Source organism: Centropristis striata, chromosome 10 (assembly GCF_030273125.1).
Source record: "Centropristis striata isolate RG_2023a ecotype Rhode Island chromosome 10, C.striata_1.0, whole genome shotgun sequence".
In the NCBI taxonomy this organism is placed as follows: domain Eukaryota; kingdom Metazoa; phylum Chordata; class Actinopteri; order Perciformes; family Serranidae; genus Centropristis; species Centropristis striata.
In genome coordinates, this window is record NC_081526.1 from 36,271,225 (window position 1) to 36,291,269 (window position 20,045).

The 20,045-nt window shown below is 39.9% G+C and overlaps 1 pseudogene; it reads left to right on the top strand.

Moving 5' to 3' along the window:
* Positions 1-1,273: 1,273 nt before the first annotated feature.
* On the top strand, positions 1,274-18,038 carry LOC131979063 (TGF-beta receptor type-2-like; annotated as a pseudogene).
* Positions 18,039-20,045: the final 2,007 nt, after the last annotated feature.

The following is a 20,045-nucleotide window of genomic DNA, read 5'->3' on the forward strand; positions in this document are numbered from 1 at the left end:
TATATTCTCTAAACAAATTAATATCTGTGTTCAACAATAAACCTTTCACCTCCAGAACATATTTTACATTAAGTTCAATAAAATGTTTCTGATTAGTGACGACAAAGATTTTAATCTTAAACATCTTAACTTTATGAAAACTTTATTGTCCACAAGGAACAAACGTTGCCTTTGAGTTCACTATAAGAAATGTTATAAAAACATAGAAAACAATATAAATAAATAAGACAATACATCTTGTAAAAAAACATTCATAAATAATAATAATAATAATAATAACAATAATAATAATAATAATAATAATAATACATTTGTAAATAATGAAAATATTGATTACTCAGGTATAGGAAAATAGAACAAAGTAAAAAAAAATAGAAATATAGTATTATAACAAATATTATTTGTGTGTTTCTGCTGCTTCCGATCTCTGAGTTTCATTTTAATGTGATTAATGAGCCGAAATAAACCGAAATAATCAATAAAATAGTTTTAATCTGATTTATTAACATCAGAATGAATAATTATTTACAGCAACAGAAATCAAGCAAGGAAGAATACAGTGCAAGTAAATAAAATATTGACATTAATATCAGCTGATCAAAGACCAGAGAGAGAAAATAAAATTATAAATATTAATCCATAATATTTATCTCTCTACCACTAATTCATATATATATATATAATACATGTAAAATCTTAAATACAAATAAAATAGAAATAAATAGGTGATTAAAAAAATTATAGGTTTGTATCTGTTTATTATCTCTTATTTATCTTTCTGTAACTATTAAAGTAATTCACTTTGTTTTATTGTTGAGGACTAAAATAAGAAATAAAAAGCTTGGTATATTCATATTAAGTTTTCCATCTGCAATATAATTTATAACGTTATCATTTATAATAAAAGGACACTAAAGTTTATGTTTGTATAAATTGGTTTGATGAATCTGCAGCTGCTTTAAATCTTTGTTGTCATTTTATTTTTTATTGAATTTGAAATCAAATTAATTAACTAAATGATTGCTTTATTGTAGGCCTATTTCTTGTTGTGAGGCACTTAATATATTGTTCAGAAAGTGTTATAAATAAAGTTAATAATGCAGATTAATCCAACGAGTACATTTACTTTGACTTTTGTACTAATATTTGGAGTTCTTCTACTTGTGTGAAGTATTAATCTGAGTCTTGTGTGAAAGCTTCATGTTCTCCTGTTTCCCTTTTTTCAGCGGAGACTGAGCGGCAGCAGCGGGGGGCGGGGCTAGACCACATCTGGATGAAAAACATCTGGACTGTGTCTCAGTGAGACAGCGGAGTGTGTGCGCGGAGCCCGGGGCCGAGCAGCGACACACGGACGCCGACACACGGACCGCCGGAGCTCTGTTTGCCCGCAGATGATGGCTCGGTGCCGGGCGATCTGGACCGGGATCCTCGTCCTGCTGACGGCCGGTGAGTGCTGCCTGTTCTCGGGCTTTAGTCTCTCCGCTGCCCGCAGCTGCTGCTGGAGCTGCTGGAGCTGAGAGGCCGGACACATCTGCAGAAAAAGTACCAATACAACTCCGGAAAATACTGCAATACGAATTAAAGGACCAAGACGACTTTGTTAAATACTGCAATATATGTACGAAAAACAATGCAACTGTGTTGAAGTACAAATACAAATGTGTAAAAGTAGGCTACTATTAAAACTGTTTAAATACTGCAATGTGAGTAAAAAAACCCCAATAACAATGTAAGAGTACCAATAGAACTTGTTAAATACTATATTACAAGTTAAAGTACCAATACACGTTTGTTCAATACTGCAGTATATAGAAAAGTACCAATACAAGTATGTTAATGTACAAATACAACAACCTTAAATACTACAATATGAGTAAAAGTACCGATAACAATGTAAGAGTACCAATAGAACTTGTTGAATACTATTTTACAACTTAAAGTACCAATACAAGTATGTTAATGTACAAATACAACAACCCTAAATACTACAATATAATTCAATACCAATATAACTTGTTAAATACTATATTACAAGTTAAAATACCAAGACAAGTAAGTTCAATACTGCAGTATATAGAAAAGTACCAATACAAGTTTGTTCAATACTGCAGTATATAGAAAAGTACCAATACAAGTTTGTTCAATACTGCAGTATATAGAAAAGTACCAATACAAGTTTGTTCAATACTGCAGTATATAGAAAAGTACCAATACAAGTTTGTTCAATACTGCAGTATATAGAAAAGTACCAATACAAGTATGTTAATGTACAAATACAACGGCCTTAAATACTACAATATGAGTAAAAGTACTGATAACAATGTAAGAGTACCAATAGAACTTGTTGAATACTATTTTACAACTTAAAGTACCAATTCAAGTATGTCAAAGTACAAATATAACTATGTTAAATTCTGCAATATAAGTTAGAGTACCAAGACAAGTAATGATACAAAGTACTATTAAAACTGTTTAAATACTGCAATAAAGGTACAAATAACAGTACAACTGTGTTATAGTACAAATACAAATGTGTAAAAGTACTATTAAAACTGTTTAAGTACTGCAATGTGAGTAAAAGTACCAATAACAATGTAAGAGTACCAATATAACTTGTTAAATACTATATTACAATTTAAAGTACCAATATAAGTATGTTCAATACTGCAGTATAAAGACAAGTACCAATACAAGTATGCTGAAGTACAAATACAACTCTGTAAAATACTGCAATACAAGTAACAATACAAGTATGTTGAAGTACAAATGCAACTACCTTAAATACTACAATATGAGTAAAAGTACAGATAACAATGTAAAAGTACCAATATAACTTGTTTAATACTATATTACAAGTTAGTACAACACAAGTATGTCAAATATTGCAATATAAGTTACAGTACCAAGACAAGTATGTTAAAGTAATGTTACAAACATGTAAACGTACTATTAAAACTGTTCAAATACTGCAATGTAAGTAAAAGTACCAATAACAAATGTAAGAGTACCAATATAATTTGTTAAATACTATATTACAAGTTAAAGTACCAATACAAGTACGTTTAATACTGCAGTATAAATAAAAGTAACAATACAAGTATGTTGAAGTACAAATACAACTATCTTAAATACTACAATATGAGTAAAAGTACCGATAACAATGTAAAAGTACCAATACTTAATAATAACATAATAATTCTGCAATATAAGTAAGAGTACCAAGACAAGTATGTTAAAGTAACTTTTACAAACGTGTAAAAGTACTTTTAAAACTGTTTAAATACTGCAATAAAGGTACAAATAACAGTACAACTATGTTAAACTACAAATACAACTTCCTTAGATACTACAATATAAGTAAAAGTACCTGCTAACTATGTTAGTTGAGTGCAGTAAAAGTACACATCAACACAGCAGTAATATACTAGCTTCACAGTGTGGTATCTAGTACTTGTACTGTAGTACAGTGTGTAAGTACTTGTGTTTTTCCAAATACAGACCTCTTGTTTATTTTGTTGTTTTTTGTTTGAAAAAGTTAATGGTGCTGCAAGTTTTCAAGTTATAAACTGAGTATTTACATGTTATAAACTGAGTATTCACATGTTATAAACTGAGTATTCACATGTTATAAACTGAGTATTCACATGTTATAAACTGAATATTCACATGTTATAAACTGAGTATTCACATGTTATAAACTGAGTATTCACATGTTATAAACTGAGTATTTATTTATTAGAAACAGAGAGACGCTCTGTGTGTGTGTGTGTGTGTGTGTGTGTGTGTGTGTGTGTGTGTGGCTCAGGTTCTGTGTTCTGTTTAGTCAAGTTCTTCCTAACTGGGAGAATCTTTTCTTTATAGAGCTAAGACAGAGACGCGGACACAAACTGTCCAAAAACTTGTTTACAAAAGAGTTTCCTGTTCTGTGAGCAGGGTCCTTCAAAAGTCTTAAAGATAAAATCTGTAACATTTCAAATCAGAGACATCTGAGGATCTGAGGATGAGAGAGGTCGTATCCTCCTAATGTCAGCATCGCAAACTGACTTTACATCCAGTTGGAAGACTTTAACTTATGATACAGTTTACTAATGTTAACTCTATATTCAGGGCATTAAAGGATGTAACACACACAGATACCTGCTGGCTTGTAGACAGTTTGAGGGTCAAGTGGGGTCAACCACACACACACACACACACACACACACACACACACACACTTTGAAGTTATCGGTCGAGGATGCAACTTCACCGGTCAAAGGTGCAAAGGTGGTCAACACAGTTGAACTGCATGTGATGCAAAGGTGTGAATTTGTTTTGGAACTGGACACTTTACTACAACACATACCCACTTTACTTCAGGACATACCCACTTTACTATGACATTACCACTTTACATCAAGACATAGCCACTTTACTACATGACATTCCCACTTTACTTCAGGACATACCCACTTTACTACAGGACGTTCCCACTTTACTACAGGACATACCCACTTTACTATGACATACCCACTTTACAATGACATACCTAGTTTACTTAAGGACATGCCCACTTCACATCAGGACATGCCCACCTTACTACAGGACATTCCCGCTTTACTTCAGGACATGCCCACTTTACTTCAGGACATGGCCACTTTACTATGACATATCCAGTTTACTACAGGACATGCCCACTTTCCTACAGGACATACACACTCTACTTCAGAACATACACACTTTACTTCAGGACATGCCCACTTTACTTCAGGACATGCCCACCTTACTACAGGACATTCCCGCTTTACTTCAGGACATGCCCACTTTACTTCAGGACATGGCCACTTTACTATGACATATCCAGTTTACTACAGGACATGCCCACTTTCCTACAGGACATACACACTCTACTTCAGAACATACACACTTTACTTCAGGACATGCCCACTTTACTTCAGGACATGCCCACCTTACTACAGGACATTCCCGCTTTACTTCAGGACATGCCCACTTTACTTCAGGACATGGCCACTTTACTATGACATATCCAGTTTACTACAGGACATGCCCACTTTCCTAAAGGACATACCCACTTAACTATGACATACCTAGTTTACTTCAGGACACACCCACTTCACTACAGGACAATCCCATTTTACTACAGGACATGCCCACTTTACTACAGGACATGCCCTACTTGACTAGTCATTTTCTTTAATTTCTTACTTCTGTTTCTCTTCTCGTGTGCTGATTCACTAAAGTCTTTGAAATATTCTTTATTTATTAAAGTAACTCCTGTTTTGTATCATTTGATTATGGATTTTATGGCTGATTCATTATTATATTACATTTATTATTCTAAACGTCTGAGTGTTATTCAGCCTGAATGAAGTATGATTTTAAACATGAATTAACAGTGTGTGCATGACTGAAAGGCAACTTATTATCTCACATCTAACAAAGAGCGAGTGTATCTGAGACACACACACACACACACACACACACGCACACACACACACACACACACACACACACACACACACACTTCTTGGCGTTGTCTTAAGACTCTGGAGAAGAGACTGACTGGCACTGAAAGAAAGTGTTTGTTTGTTTGTTTGTATTATGTGTGTGTATTTATCTTTTTACTAATGAGGGCAGGGAGGTGACGTGGTGATGGCCTGATGACTCCTCACACACACACACACACACACAGCTGGATGTGGATAATAAATATCTGTTCTGTCTTCTTTAACGGCTTGCTCTGATTAGAAAGTGGCACGAGTACAAATACTATGACATGATGCAGTATTATTACACATTATACATACTCCTACATGTATTAATAGTAATAATAATAATAACAATATTATTATATAACATTATATAATGCTATGAAAGTAGACATTCTGCAAAAAGAGGACCTTTACTTTTTAAACTTTATTTGCTAAGGCTGTCATTTGAAAAAATTATGAATTGCTAACTTTAACGTCTTTCTGAGTCAACCACGATTCCTTTAGACCGGCCTCATGGTTTTTACATGAGAAAATGATGATGAAATAATGTCATCATCATATTTTATAGAAAACCAAACGAGTGTCTTCATGAGAAAACATTATTGTCTCATTGGCTGTAGCTCAGAGCAGCTGTTTTGCTTTAAATCAGGAGTCAGTAAGCGTCACAAAGGTTAAATACAGAAATACAAAGAGTAGTCTTTATGTAGATGGAAATTATTCATTTTTTAAAATGAAGGATGGAAAGATTTAGAAAGTGTGTGTGTGTGTTGAATCATAATGTATCAGAGTGAATATCATCATAAGAAATAATCAAATCATGCTTTTTGTTTGTTTGTCCTCTGAAACTGTCGTTTTTGCACTTTTTGCACAAATGAAACAAACCAGATTTCACATGTTGATCAGCTGTAGAGCAGCTGATCAGAGGACAGAGCACGCTAACAGGTTCCCTTCATTTCCAGTCTTTATGCTAAGCTAAGCTAACAGCTGCTGAACAGACCCGAGAGGAGAGGAATAAGAAATATAAATACATCTCCTCAAAATGTGGAACTTTTCCTTTTAATCTACACTGTATGTGTAGATGTGTGTGTGTGTGTGTGTGTGTGTGTGTGTGTGCGTGTGTGTGTGTGTGTGTGTCCACTAGGCAGTGTGGAGCTCTCACATATTTCCCATGAGCCTTTGAGGGCGGAGCGCTGGATACTAACTTGGCTCTGAACTCAGCTCACTCCTGGCTTCAATTTACTCCTGGAGGCACACACACACACACACACACACACGCACACACACACACACACAGTTACACACACACACACACACACACACACAGTTACACACATCTAAACATACACAAACTCGCTGTCAGCTTCATACAAAAACAAACACCACTGTTTAACACACGTAGAGACTTTTTGTTGTCTTATACTCTCATCTCTGTAACACACACACACACACACACACACACACACACACACACACACAGTGTGCTGATTCTAATTAAAGAGAGCTTTTTTGCTTTCTGCCTCTCAAGCTCTTTCACTTTCCTTTGTCTCTGACTCTGTTTGGAAGAAACATCTGGAATAACTTCAGCTGTGTGTGTGTGTGTGTGTGTGTGTGTGTGTGCGTGTGTGTGTGTGTGTGTGTGTGTATGAGTTAATGAAGTGTTGCGTGTTTATGTGTACCGTCCAGTGTGTGTGTATAAAGTATATGTAATTATAACGCTGTGTGGTTCAGTTTGTGTGTAATTCTTTGTATGTTTGTGTAGATATGTGTGTATGTGTGTGTGTGTGTGTGTGTGTGTGTGTGTGTGTGTGTGTGTGTGGTTGTTTTGATTTAACTGGCATTTCTGTGTCATCTGGGTCTGATCACTGCTGTTGTTATGATGTGGCAGAGCGTCACATCATAACAACAGTAGTGTACACGCACACACACACACACACACACACACACACATAGCACCAGTGAACAGTGTGTGTGTGTGTGTGTGTGTGATGTGTGTGCATGCGTGCGTGCTTGTGTGTGTGTGTGTGCATGTGTGTGTGTGTGTGTGTGTGTGTGTGTGAGAAAGAGAGAACAGGATGTGGGTGGGTCCCTCTGACACTCATTAGATCTAAAAACTTAGCATTGAGAAACTGCAGCTAACACACACACACACACACACACACACACACACACACTAATGGTGTGAGTCAGTACGTGGCAGAGACTTTACACACACATTGTTTTTAAGCAGACTCATTAAATATGGACATAAGTCCACATAAGTCTGAGCATTGGATGTATCACATTTCAGTTATTAAAATTAAGTTATGAAGTTATTATTTTATTTTGTAGATATATTTTATTTTGTAGATATATTACACGTCTCTGTGTCTCTGACGTGCCTCTGACATGTCTCTGTGTCTCTGACGTGCCTCTGACATGTCTCTGTGTCTCTGACTTGTCTCTGACATGTCTCTGAAGTGTCTCTGACATGTCTCTGACGTGTCTCTGTGTCTCTGACGTGTCTCTGACATGTCTCTGACGTGTCTCTGACATGTCTCTGAAGTGTCTCTGACGTGTCTCTGTGTCTCTGACGTGTCTCTGACATCTCTCTGAAGTGTCTCTGACATGTCTCTGACGTGTCTCTGTGTCTCTGACTTGTCTCTGTGTCTCTGACTTGTCTCTGACGTGTCTCTGACATGTCTCTGATGTGTCTCTGTGTCTCTGACGTGTCTCTGACTTGTCTCTGACGTGTCTCTGAAGTGTCTCTGACATGTCTCTGACGTGTCTCTGACGTGTCTCTGACTTGTCTCTGATGTGTCTCTGTCGTGTCTCTGACGTGTCTCTGATGTGTCTCTGTGTCTCTGACGTGTCTCTGTGTCTCTGATGTATCTCTGACGTGTCTCTGACATGTCTCTGACTTGTCTCTGATGTGTCTCTGTCGTGTCTCTGACGTGTCTCTGATGTGTCTCTGTGTCTCTGACGTGTCTCTGTCCTGCAGGTCCTCTAGTTGCCAAGTCCCTGTCCCACCTGAGCTTCAACCTGTGCCGGTGGTGTGAGGTGTCCAGTCCCGTGTGCAGAGACAACGTCTGCTCCAGTAACTGCTCGCTGTCTTCCTTCTGCAACGTTGTCGAGGAGATCTGCGTTGCCGTGTGGTCAGTATGACATCACAGCTCCTCCCACTTCACTCATTAACTGCTTTAATGCAAAAACAATAGAGGTAAAAGAATAATAAAAAAGAATAATAAAGATGTACAGATATAATAGATTAATTTGCATCCAATAACTTAAAAAAATAAACATTCTTGAAATCTATAAATATATTCAGAAATAAATGATTTTTTTTATTATTTCTTCACATTACTACTTTTTTCCCCTTTTTTCCCTTTTTTATTGATTTTTTTTTTCCATTTTTAATCACTTATCTATAATTCCTTATTTATATTTATGACCACATTTTATTTTATTTATTCCAGTTTATATTTCCAAGTGTATTTACTCTTTTAATTATTTATTTTTCATATTTCTACATTTTTATTTAGTTATTTATTCTTTATTTTATCCTTATTTATATTTCCACATTTATTTTCTCTCTCTTTTTTTTCAAACACATTTTTTTTAAATGGACCAGTAAGAACATCAGCAAGTAGAAATATTTTATTTAGAATCCAGTAAAATGACAATAACTAAGAGCATCATAAAAAACATAAAAGTAAATTAAATTATATGATATTTAGAAAATAATAATTTTTAAAGTATTGTTATTTTATATCCAAACGGTTTTTTTTAAAGAAATAAAACTGAGAGAAATAAAGGTGACCAGGTTCAGCATCTACAGATCATTTCTTGTATTCTTGATATTTTGCTGTGGATCTGACTCAGTCAAACATCAAAGCTCATCTGAAACATCTGGAACAGCTGCTCCTGTTTCTTTATCTCGGAGCTCCTCTCAGTTGTTTTTCCGTGTGTGAGCCTCTCGGAGCGTCAGCATCTCTGGAAACTTTCTGCTGAGTCGTGCTTTTGTTTGGATAGCAGCTCTTAGCCGGGATCCCCCTCGCTGCGCCCCTCTCATTTCCTGTTCACGTCAGCCGGCGGACCCTCCCAGATAGCTGCAGGAAACCGAGATAAGAGAGGAGGAGGAGGATTGAGGCGCTGCTTTATTCAGGTCAAAGTTCATAAAGATGAACAAGAAGTTATTTAGCATTTTAACCCTTTATCAGGCAAAGAACTATATTTGGTAACTTCAGGTAATATTTTGAGAAAAAAGTTGCAAATTTGCTAGATTAAAGTGGCAAATCTACAAAAAAAAAAAAGTAGCAGATTTAAGAGATTTAAAGTGGCAAATCTGCGCAAAAAAAGTCACAGATTTACAAGAAAAAAGTGAAAAAAAAACAACTTTTTTCTCCCAGATTCACCACTTTAACCCTTAATAGGGCAAATTCCAAATTTCAACCCTAGAGAATATTGGAGGATATTACATACAGCCAGAATGTGTAAAAAAAAAAAACATATGAAAATAATATTTTGAGAAAAAAGTTTACAAGATTAAAGTGGCAAATGTACGAGAAAAAATGCGCAGATTTATGAGATTTAAAGTGGTGAATCTGGGAGAAAAAAGTTGCTTTTTTCCCACTTTTTCTCGTAAATCTGCACCTTTTTCGCACAGATTTGCCACTTTAATCTAGTAAATTTGTAACTTTTTTCTCAAAATATTACCTGAAGTTACCAAATATAGTTCTTTGCCTGATAAAGGGTTAAAGCTCCTCTCACCTGCAGCTCTGCAGTTAAACATGTGAAGGTAAACCGTGCAGCAGTGGCGGTTCAAGACCAGTGTTACTGTGGGGGCAAGGAGGGGCCGGTAGTGTTGTAGTCAGGACCGCACCAACCAAGACCAGAGAGTACAGAGACAGAGACAAGACCAAGACCATATATAACAAAGGAAAATCATGACAAAACATCAAAATGTGAGTTTTCCTTTTATTTCAGTTTGCATTTAAAGAAATGCAACAACAAAAACAATCTTTGCTCTGTTGTTTTCAGAGCAGCACAATGATTTGAAGTTATCAGCTGTTTTTGAGAGGGTCCTTTTTCACTCTTATCAGTAAGGCGTGGACAAAAAGCCTATCAGCAGTGGTCTTGACCGGTCTCGAAAAAAAAACCTGAGTGCGCCCAGTCCGAGACCGAGACAAGACCAAGTAAAAATGCCCTCAATGTAACTGTTATACAATGTACACATTGTGGGTTCCTTTTGTGTACAATGAGATATTGTTTGAACAAAAAATAGGTAAGAATTGTTCCGTCGTTCATAGTTACAATTATTATTAATTTGACACAGAGGCCAGGGGCTTCTCCACAGGAGCAGTGGCCCCTGTAGGCCCCTGTGTATAACTGCCACTGCAGTACAGGACTGCCATCTTTCTGAATCTTCACTTTGTATCACCAGCTTGTTTCCATTAAAGTCCAATTAAAGTGTTGAAATGTGAGTTAGTGAGTTTCCATCAGCTGGTTCAGAGTGAAGAAACAAAGCTGCTAATGACATACAGAAAATTCTCCAATACAAGTCAGAATACAAGAAATAAAACACACACACACACTCGATACATTAGAATATGATGTAAAAGTCCATTTCCAGTAGTTTAAGTCAAACAGCCCCAACCAAGTATTGAGTCATATAGATGGACATACTTTTCAGAGGCCAACATTTCCATATTAAACATACTTTTTAAAACAGTTTTTTTGTAATATTCGCATTTTTTGAGACACTGAACTTTAGGTCTTCATTAAATGTAAGCCATAATCATTATAATGAGAAGAAATTCAATAAATGAAAACATGGAATGTTTAATTCTGTGTGTAATGGATCTATATAATGTGTTATTGAATTACATACATAAATAAGGTTTTCTTTGATATTCTAATTTATTGAGATGCACCTGTATTTCCCTCTTTTCTTCCAGGAGGAAGAACAACAACACGATGACGGTGCACACGTTGTGTCACAACCCGGCGCTGCCACTAGAGGGCGTGGACCCACGCCTGCTGCTCAACTTCACCTCTACACAGTGTCACATGGTCCCGCAGCACACCGACCACGGCGCCATGATGGTCTGCGGCTGTCAGTGGGAGCACGAGTGTAACGACAAGCTCATCTTCGACAAGGGAGCGAATGGTGAGCACCATCACATGACAGGTCACCGTCAGGGATGAACTATTGATAGTATGGAGGAGAAGGATGGATGAATAAATGAAAGGATGGATGGATGGTTGATGGATGGATGGATGGATGGATGGATGGATGGATGGATGGATGGATGGTTGATGGATGGATGGATGGATGGATGGATGGATGGATGGTTGATGGATGGATGGATGGTTGATGGATGGATGGATGGATGGATGGTTGATGGATGGATGGATGGATGGATGATGGATGGATGGATGGATGGATGGATGGATGGATGGATGGATGGATGGATGGATGGATAAATGAGCATGAGTGTAGCGACAAGCTCATCTTCGACAAGGGCGCGAATGGTGAGCACCATCACATGACAGGTCACAGTCAGGGGGCAGAGGATGGACTATTGATAGTATGGAGGAGAAGGATGGATGAATAAATGAAAGGATGGATGGATGATGGATGGATGGATGGATGGATGGTTGATGGATGGATGGATGGATGGATGGATGGATGGATAGATGGATGGATGGATGGATGGTTGATGGATGGATGGATGGATGGATGGATGGTTGATGGATGATGGATGATGATGGATGGATGGATGGATGGATGGATGGTTGATGGATGGATAGATAGATGGATGGTTGATGGATGGATGGATGGATGGATGGATGGATGGATGGATGATGGATGGATGGATGGATGGATGGATGGTTGATGGATGATGGATGATGATGGATGGATGGATGGATGGATGGTTGATGGATGGATAGATAGATGGATGGTTGATGGATGGATGGATGGATGGATGATGGATGGATGGATGGTTGATGGATGGATGATGGATGGATGATGGATGGATGGATGGTTGATGGATGGATGGATGGATGGATGGATGGATGGATGATGGATGGATGGATGGATGAATGGTTGATGGATGGATGGTTGATGGATGGATGGATGATAATGGATGGATGGATGGATGGATGGATGGTTGATGGATGGATGGATGGATGGATGGATGATGAATGGATGGATGGATGATGAATGGATGGATGGATGGATGGATGGTTGATGGATGGATGGATGGATGATGGATGGATGGATGGATGAATAAATGAAGGACAGACAGATCTCAGTATGTTGTGTCTCTGCTCCTGCAGGGTTCTCCAAGCTACAGAGTAAGGACGTGGTCCCAGTGGTGGTGGTGAGTTTGGTGCCTCCGGTCCTCATCGCCATTCTCGCCATCGCCGCCTTTTACTTCTACCGCACGCGTTGTCCAGACAAACCGGGCCCTCCTGCACGCCCCGCCTGGCCCACCAAGCGCACCCCAGACCTGTACCAGGCGTTCGACCCCCAGTGTGGGGCCACGGGGGCCCATGGAGAGGCCACCGAGCCGACGCCCAACAACGACATCATCGGAAACATGGCGGGCTGGCAGGACCAACGGGCCGAACCGCTGCCCATCAAGCTGGAAGTCCTGGTGGGGAAAGGGCGCTTCGCTGAAGTGTGGCGGGCCTGCCTGCTCGACGGTGAGAAGGGCGGAGCTAGCAACTATGAAACAGTGGCGGTGAAGGTGTTTCCGGCAGTGGAATACGTCTCGTGGAGAAACGAGTGCTCCATCTTTTCCGACCCCAACCTGGAGCACGACAACGTGGTTCGATTCCTGGCGGCTGAGGAGAGGGGCCCGCCCGCTCTCAGGAAGTACTGGCTGGTTCTGGCCTATCACAGCCTCGGAAACCTGCAGGACTTCCTCACCTCCAACATCCTGAGCTGGGAGGAGCTTATTGCCATGGCAGGCAGCATCGCCAGAGGGTTAGCTCATCTCCATAGTGACACCACGCCCAGCGGGATACCAAAGGTATCAGTCTGTTATCTCTTATCCTTCATCTCTTACCTTCCACATGCTCCTTAAACTGAAACAAACGTTGCTTTGCAGAATTTCCAAGTTGCGCTGTGTTTTCTTTTTTTTGTAGCTGTGCACAAAAAATCTTGACAGCCGTTAACAGTGACAACAATTTCAAATTGCATATGAGTCATGATATTAGTTGAACTTGAAGCAATACGAATTACGCAAAAATACAGTAACAATATTAACAAGTAAATCCAAAAATGCACAGTTGTGGTCTTGACCGGTCTTGAAATAAAAAAGTCTGCTTTGTCCAAGACCGAGACAAGGCAGTCGATTCCGAGATGAGACCGAGACCTTCAAAAAGTGGTCTCGAGACCAAGACTGATCTCGAGTAGTATAACACTGCCAGCATCACCAAAGATCACAAGTCCTCCAAACCGTACGACCACGTGCCGTTTGTTCCTTGAGAATACAAAATAAGTTCACTGCTGTACGGAAACCTGGGGTGTAATGAGGTGTTGTATAAACCAGTAGTTCTCAACCTCTTTGAGTTGCGACCCCCAATTTAACATGCATGTTGTCTGTGACCCCCGTTCACTGAACAGAATCTCCACGCACAGTTCAGATCATACAAACTCAGTTGATACGATGTATTTTGGACAAATAATGAAGCAGACAACAACTAAAAACAGTCAGCTTCAAGCCAGAGACTCCATGTAAAGTTATAACTTGCTTGGTATTTGTCAGAAAAGACACAAAAAGACCAAAAAAAGACAAAATTACAATAAAAAAGACATTAAATGGCCAAAAAGACCAAAAGATATTAACACATGAACACTTTAACACAGTGGAGACAGAGCTGACCTCCAAAATGATTTGGCGACCCCCAGAAATCATTTCGCGACCCCAATTGGGGTCGGGACCCCAAGGTTGGGAACCACTGGTATAAACCACCTGTCGGGGGGTCATTAAGAGAGGGACGTCTGTTAGTTTCTTACCTTGTTTATTTTCAGTCCGACCTCACAACAAGACACTTACTTTGAAACAACGTACGGCGTGTTATTAACCTGCCGCTGTGTGTTGCTGCAGGTTCCAGTCGCCCATCGGGACCTGAAGAGCAGCAACATGGTGGTGAAGAGCAGGAGGGAGTGCGCTCTGTGTGACTTCGGCCTGGCGCTGAGGCTGGACCTGTCCCTCACCGTGGAGGACTACGCCAACAGTGGACAGGTGAGCCCTGCAGGACATGTTAAGCAGAGATTCATTGAATCTGATGTTTGGTCCTCACTTTTTTTTTTTTTTTTTCAAAATATTTTCATCGTCAATTTTCAGAGTGACAATTAACATACATACACAAATAATAAAAGGCAAATAAATAAAAACTAGACACAAACTATGACATATCAAAACAGAGTATACACAATATAATGTCAGAGTCGAATGTCCACTTAAGTGTATAAAATGTCACAATAGGTACTCTTCAAGAACACACGATAATAATAATAATGATAATAAATAAATAAAATAAAAACATAGGTGAATAAATAAACTAGAAAAAAAATAAATAAATAAAGAACTTGACACATACCATAACATACCAAAACAAATTACAAACAGAGAGGCACAATATAATGTCAAAAGTGTCTAATGTCAAGTGTCTAATGTCAAGAGTGTCCACTTGAGTGAGTCTAACATGTCAGACTAGGTACTCTTTAGGGGGGTTAACTATAGTTTCAAGTGCTCCAGGATACTGTAGGTCACCATACACCGTAGAATTTATGTAAGTTGCCGGATATCTCGTATCTCAGTTGTTCAATGTGGAGGATTCCTACCAACTCCCTTAGCCAGGTTTCGAATTTAGGTGGTGAGTCAGATTTCCACATTTTCAAAATGCATATTTTCGCTGTGGTTTGGTCGTCACTTGATGGGACTTCCTGTGTCGTCCCGTCCAGGTGGGGACAGCTCGCTACATGGCCCCTGAGGTGCTGGAGTCCAGGGTGAACCTGGAGGACCTGGAGGCCTTTAAACAGATGGATGTTTACTCCATGGCGCTGGTCCACTGGGAGATGGCGTCTCGCTGCCACGCCGTCGGAGGTAAGAGCTCCTCCAGCTTCATGTGAGAGTTGTCTGTGGTCGCTCGGTCCACCAGAATGCAGCTCAAAGCAACTCTGTGAATGATTCTGCAGCTCCAGAGCCTCTCGACAGACACGTGTGTGTGTGTGTGTGTGTGTGTGTGTGTGTGTGTGTGTGTGTGTGTTCTTGTACCGCAACAAGTTTTTAACCAACAGAGTGAGGACATTTTTGCAAAATGAGGACATTTCGGCCGGTCCTCACTTCTTTAAAGGCTTTTCTTTTTTTTGAGATTTCAGACTTTGTTTTAAGGGTTAAAGGTAACATGATAATGATAATAATAAAACTGTATTGTGTAGTTACAAAAATAACTAAAATTATAGTGAAAATGTCCTGTTGTGTTTTCTGAATTTGAAAACAAAAATTCACAACAAAATTAAAACTAAAACTAATGGGGTGGTCGGTAGCGTAGTGGGTTACGCAGGCGCTTCCTGTCTCTCTTCAGCTAACCTGTCCATTAAAGGCATGAAAAAGCCCAAAAAAATACATTTAAAAAAAAAAAAACTAAAACTAATGAAAAATCCCAAACTATGATAACCTTGCTAGGGAATTCACTATTTCAATGAGGGCCCTCACAAAGATAGAAGTACAAGTACAAGTACAAGAAGTACAAGAATGTGTGTGTGTGTGTGTGTGTGTGTGTGTGTGTGTGTGTGTGTGTGAATAATGTGTATATAATGTGTGTTGGTACAGAGGTGAAGAGCTACGAGCCAGCGTTCGGCTCTCAGGTGTGTGAGCAGCCCTGTGTGGACAGCATGAGGGACCTGGTGCTGAGGGACCGGGGACGGCCCGACATCCCCGCGGCGTGGACGCAGCACCAGGTAGGACGTCACGTCTCTCCTCTCCTGCTCCTCTGTGTCCTCCAGAGTCTCACTCTGCTCCTCTCTCCTGCAGGGGATGAGCATCTTCTGCTCCACCGTCACTGAGTGCTGGGACCACGACCCCGAGGCCCGGCTGACGGCGCACTGCGTGGTGGAGCGCCTCAACGCCCTGCAGCAGCAGCAGGAGGAGCAGGAGGAGCAGGAGGAGGAGCAGGAGGAGGGGGAGGGAGGAGGAGGGCAGCAGGAGGACGAGGAGCAGAGGAGAGGAGGTGAGGAAAAGGAGGAAGAGAGAGAAAAAGACTCAGAGACACCCGACAAAGACCAGAGTCCCTCCTCGTCCCAGCCGGACTCACACACAGGGGGGGAGGTTTCCCATGAGTCCCTGCTTCTCTCTGACTCTGAGGTCTGATCCATCCGTCCTCCTGTCTGTCCTCCTGTCTGTCCTCCTGTCTGTCCTCCTGTCCGTCCTCCTGTCTGTCCTGTCTGTTTATTCTGTGGTGACAGTCAGAGGACTGGTGAGTGGCTAAAAGAGGAGGATCATGAACCAGTTGTGGAAAAAAACCCATCTTTTACCAAGAACCTGGAGCGCAGCGAGGACAGAAACCACCTGAGACCAAACTGTCCCTGTAGGCCGCGTTCAGACTGCAGGTGAATCTGATTAAAATCAGATTCCTACTCAAATCCGATTTTTTTTACTGTTTTAGCAAGTGTCCAAATCGGATATGGCTCTGTTCAGACTGGGCCACATTATTGACTGATCTGACAGGTTGCTATAGTAACGGTGTCAGAGCGTCTGACGTCATATAATTGCGACAACAACAACAACAACAACAACAAACATGATGGAGGCAGGTCACCTCAGGCCTTATCACTGTCCAGTAGAGGTGCACAACATCTCAGACGCACCAGGGGAGAAACCGGACGGATGGACGCCCCCGTCGGGCCGCATATGTCGGGCGCGTCTGCCGGTGGACACCTCGTCTCCGCGTTACGCGCCGCGTAAAGTGACGTCACGGAAAGTCAAAACCGATCTGAGTGTTCAGTGGAGGTTCAGACTGAGACGCATCTGTCCAAATGCGATCTGAAACTACCTCCCGAAGGTGGTTTAGATCCGGTTCGCAAAAATCGGATTTCATGTGATTTGTGACTGTTCAGACTTCATAAGAGCGATCCAGTTCCAATCTGGATGGGCTAAAAATCAGATTTTGGCTGGCAGTCTGAACGCGGCCTTAATGATCAGCTGACTGGACAGGAACAGGTGAGGAGGACTTCAGTCGTTCTGCTGGCGGAGAGAAGAAATGTTTAGTTGTATGAAATGTTTCGGAGCTGGTCTCCGTTCTGTTGTTGTGTTATTCATTAATATTCACTTTGATAATGATGACTATAACCTTTATATGATTAAACAGGAGAGAGATTTCTTTCCAGTATTTGTGTCAAAAAATACAGCAAAAAACTGGACCTGTTGTGAATCTTCCATGATCTTATTATTAACTCTAAACGACTGAAGGATCCAGTTCCCAACAGAAACCATGTCAGGATGGGAACTCTCCAAACTCTTGTTGGTTTTGCAATAAAGTTTTTTTTTTTAATCTTGTTTACAGCAGCATGTTTAATGCACATTTTCATCCAGACTTCAGAGAGAAGAGGAGCAGAAGGTGTTTCTCAGTGAAGACAACAGAAGTCAGATTGGATGTTTGCTCCTGTTTAATAATCTTCTGATCACAGCTCCATGCTGTCTTTGGTTTCATCTTCTCATGAAACATGAGAAACTTGAACCAGGATCCCACCCTCACATTATAAACTGGGGCTGTTTGACTTTTTCATTCCGAACAATTATACAAATTTCCAACGTCGAACAAATGAAAGAGAAGCTAAAAACCACCGAAACTTTACAACAATGTCTTTTAAGTTTTTGGGGGGTTTGGGCCTCAGATCGGAACTTTTAATACGGTTTACTAGACACGACTGATTTTCTCATTTTGGGTCTGAAAAAGTCCAGAGACCACAACAGAGAGTGAAGCAGGAGAAACGCCCGCTTATTATGATGAAAGAGCTTCGGCTGCTGCCAGCTGATCACTGAACACACTCACCAACACACAACAGTCACACACTCTAAAGACTGAACCATAGACTGTCTAAATAATGGACGTAGTCACCGTGAGGTCACTTGTTGGTTTGTGGCCGTTTAAGGCACTAAGTTCAGCGTTACACTCGTCGCCATCTTGTTTCCTGAAACAGGGAGCAGACCATATTTGGATCACTGACTACAGCCTCTCTACACCTCAACCTGACTGACTCATGTTAGATTAACTGGATGTTAGTTTTGGCTAAAACAGCGACTCCTTAGTGTGTCCGTTAGTCCAACTGAGCGCTGAACAAGATATTGTAATTAACCCTTTATCAGGCAAAGAACTATATTTGGTAACTTCAGGTAATATTTCAAGAAAAAAGTAGCAAATTTACTAGATTAAAGTGGCAAATCTACAAGAAAAAAGTGGGAAAAAAGCAACTTTTTTCTACCAAATATAGTCCTTTGCCTGATAAAGGGCTAAGTGTCATTAAGTGAAAATACAGTGAAAAGGGTCAAAGTTATGAGACCAAACCGGTAAACTTCCTTCTTTTAATATATGTATATATATATATATATATATATATATATATATATATACAGTCATATATATATACAGTCATGGAAAATATTAGACCACCCTTGTTTTCTTCACTATATTTGTTCATTTTAATGCCTGGTTCAACTAAAGGTACATTTGTTTGGACAAATATAATGATAACAACAAAAACAGCTGATAATAGTTTAATTTAAGAGCTGATATCTAGACATTTTCCGTGGTTTTGTTGTTAATAACCAAAATCATCAATAAAACCATGGAAAATATCTAGATATCAGCTCTTAAATTAAACTATTATCAGCTGTTTTTGTTTTTATTATTATATTTGTCCAAACAAATTTACCTTTAGTACGTTATATGTTATATAACTTTGTTGACATGTTGCCGTAGATACGCATTGCTTTTCTTCTCGCCTGATGACAGCTTGCCTTGTTAGTGACCTGTCAATCAAAGGTAGCCAAAAAAAAATACATTTTTTTCAAAATAAAATCTTGGAGCCCCGCCCCGAATCATCGATTCGAATCCAAGATTTTTTACGAGCAATTGAGACCATAGTGTTGTCCTAAAAAACATTTCTGAGGTAATAAATAAAGTGAGAAGTTTCCTCATTTTGTATTGAAACGAATGGACCCAAATGCTTCTGCAGCCGTCAGCGCCCCCTGCTGGAGTCTCTGGTAGAAAGCAGCTGGAGGACCGTCCTGTGCCTGGGAGAGCAGCGCTCTTACAGCCATGCATCAGTATAAAAGTTTTAGTTTTTACGGTAGAACTCAGCGACACCTGGAAACACAACGAGGTGGAAACTCTTTGAGAACTGAACTTGACTCGTCTCCCCAACAGGAAACTCAATTAGTTGTAAATGAGCAGAGACGGAGACGATCAGAGGAAGAGTTAGAGGTGATCAGGAGACACAGAGCAGCCTTTCATCCTCACTTCACCATCAGTCGGCTTCAATATCCACAACTAATCACA